Source organism: Lygodium microphyllum, chromosome 14 (assembly GCF_053477565.2).
Source record: "Lygodium microphyllum isolate KBCC chromosome 14, Lygodium_microphyllum_v1.1.10, whole genome shotgun sequence".
NCBI classification, from domain to species: Eukaryota; Viridiplantae; Streptophyta; class Polypodiopsida; order Schizaeales; family Lygodiaceae; genus Lygodium; species Lygodium microphyllum.
In genome coordinates, this window is record NC_141148.1 from 57,137,475 (window position 1) to 57,140,317 (window position 2,843).

Below are 2,843 nucleotides of genomic sequence, written 5' to 3' on the forward strand. Positions count from 1 at the left end.
TGTACATGAAATAAATGCCATTAGAGCTTGCATTTGACATTCATAAATGAATTGGAAATCTGAAAATATCCTTTATGAAATGATGTATGTATCCTGAAGCATTTGATGTAATCACGTTAGTCTTATTCCTTTTGTTCATGTATGCTACGTACAAAGTGAGAAGGCTTGAATTCTTCTTCCGTACCTAAATCATTTCTAAATCCCGAATCTTATTAAAACCCAATCCATTTTTCCTTTTTGAATCTTGAATCCTAAACTCTTCTTTTGCACTAAAAGCCCCGGTGGTAGACCTTCAACTCTTAACGCGATGACAGTGGTGAACCTGACGTGAAGGTCCGCTGCGGAAGAAGAAGTCCAATGGGAGAATCATCAAGCTTGGGAGGAAATGCTTTGCAACAGTTGGTTCGTCTAATGCAAGAGAGCCAACAACAACAACTGCAATTTCAGCAGCAGTTGCAATTGCAACAACAACGGAGACAAGAAGAAGAGTGGATTGATGCTGCTGCCATTAAGGCCTTAGAAGCAGTTGGGCATGAGCTCAAGCAATTTAATGGGCAAAATGTGACCTCTTTTATCCACCTCTATAGTGACAAGATGGTCTTCTTTGGAGTTCCTCAACATACCTGGAGCCGTTACTTTGCCCGCCTGGCTATGCATGGTCTCCAGGACCGAATTCATGGTCTTTCCCAAAAAGATGCTGGATGGACTGTGTTCAAAAAGGCTCTTCGAGAAGAATTTTTCCTTGAAGATTCTGGCCTTATGACAGAGAAAATCTTCACCAAATGGGTCAAAAGGCCCAATAAGGGTATAACTACTACTGCTCTTCATCGAGAGTTTGAAAGAAAATTTGCCCAACTAGATCCCGATGATCAACAAGGTATGGAAAGTCAAAAGATTGAATTATTTTTAAAAGTTACAGATTCTTCTCTTCAGGAGAAATTGATTGACCGACTTGAAGACCCTGACTCTGAGTCGGGATTGAAGACTACTTGGAGTGATGTTACTGAAGCAGTTAATATGATTGCTCGAAGAGAGAGATTGTGCCTAAGATGGGGATCAACCCCTGTAACAACTGATTCTATGAAGGATGATGTTCGAGCTTCTCGACCTCCTATCTCTATTGTCGAGCAATCAAGAAATTCTATTGTTCCTTCTCCAAAGAAGGATGTTATGGATGAGTTAATTAAAAGCATGCGGGATCTCCATCTTAATTTAACATAAATTAATTCTAAAGTAGAAAGGCTTGATGTTAAAGTAGAAGAAAGGGGTCGGTCAACCGCCCAAAGACCTACACGAGAAGGCTTCAAAAGACGCTGCATTTGGTGTGATAGCCTTCAGCATGACAAGAGGAAATGCGGTGCATTCCGTGAAGCTGAAGCACAAAAATTAGTCTTTTGGAAGGATGGTAAAATTCATGCAACCGAAACTGGGCTTCCTCTTGAGCCAAATTTCGGCAATGGTGGCATGAAGAAAAGACTCGATGATTTGGCAACAAGAACGGCCTATGCAGCTGTTGATGCTGCAAATTATGGGTTACAAATTGAGCCAACTAATGAAATTGTTAAAACATGTAAAACTAATGCAAAATCTAAAGTGTGGACGCAAGCCTTAGAACGCATGGAGCAAGGCAAGGCAACTAAGGATGATTTAATCACTGCTAGCCAATGTATTCGAGGAAGAACCGGATGGTCCGAGCCTATGGATTCATTTTCAGCTTTTGATCGGTTAGCTAAAATTAATAATCAAGAAGCTATGATAGAAGAAAAGAGAAGAGGAGAAGAAGATGTTGCCAGTCCTTCCTCTTCAGGACCGACTAAATGTATAACAAGAAGTAAGTGAGACCAATAGAAGGATGCTGAAGATCCGCCGCCACCAGAATTTGATATGGGAGAAGCCCCTCAAGCAAAGAAAACGGAAGGAAAAAGAAAAAGCAAACATCCTAGTTACAAGTTGCAGTCTGACATAGAGATCGCAACGGATCTTAAACGGATCCTAGAATAAATGATTCTTGGAAGCAGAATTGAATTTACATTAGGTGAAATTCTCGGTATTGCAAAACGAGGATTTCATGATGTAATAATTGATGTAATTAAACGAAAAAGACAATATGTTGGTGAGGAAATTGAAGAATCTGTATATGCTTTTTTGCAAGTACTTCATGTGTATTTGCAGGATGAAGAGAAGCTGAAAACTCAAGGGATTCGATTGGAGGCAATCAAAGAATTGATTGCAGCCATAGAAGCCAAAGGTGAAGACATTTATGAAGCAGAAGCTGAAGAAGCCATAATGGTGGAAACTTCTCAATCCAAAGTGCAACCCATGCATAAGAAAGAGACTCTTCTTCACAACATACAAGAAGAAAGTGAAACTCACTTTATTCCAAGTAGTCACTATTCCCGTACCCATTGGGCAAGGGTGACTACTGAAACTATTGTTAAAATCGGTGAGAAAGAAACTCCATGCATTGCCCTTATAGACCATGGATCAGAAATTAATGTTATGTCAAGAAGTCTTTATGAGAATGGTGGATGGCCCATTGATGTGGACCCAGGATGGTGCATGAAGGCAGCCAATAACTCTTCTGGCGATCTTTATGCAGCATGTCCTTATGTACAAGTTACTATTGGTAATGTAAAAGATGAATTTCATTTCTTTGTTCAAGATTCCTGCAGTTATCCAATCATTCTTGGATAACCATTTATTTCTGAGTCTCTTTTAGAGACAAAGGCTCTTGATGATGGTTCATCATATGCTCAGATAAGAAGCAAGGATAATGATAAAGCTGTTCAATTCCTAACTGTCTGTGTTAATCACCATCGAAATAGGGATTGATTGAGAGATCA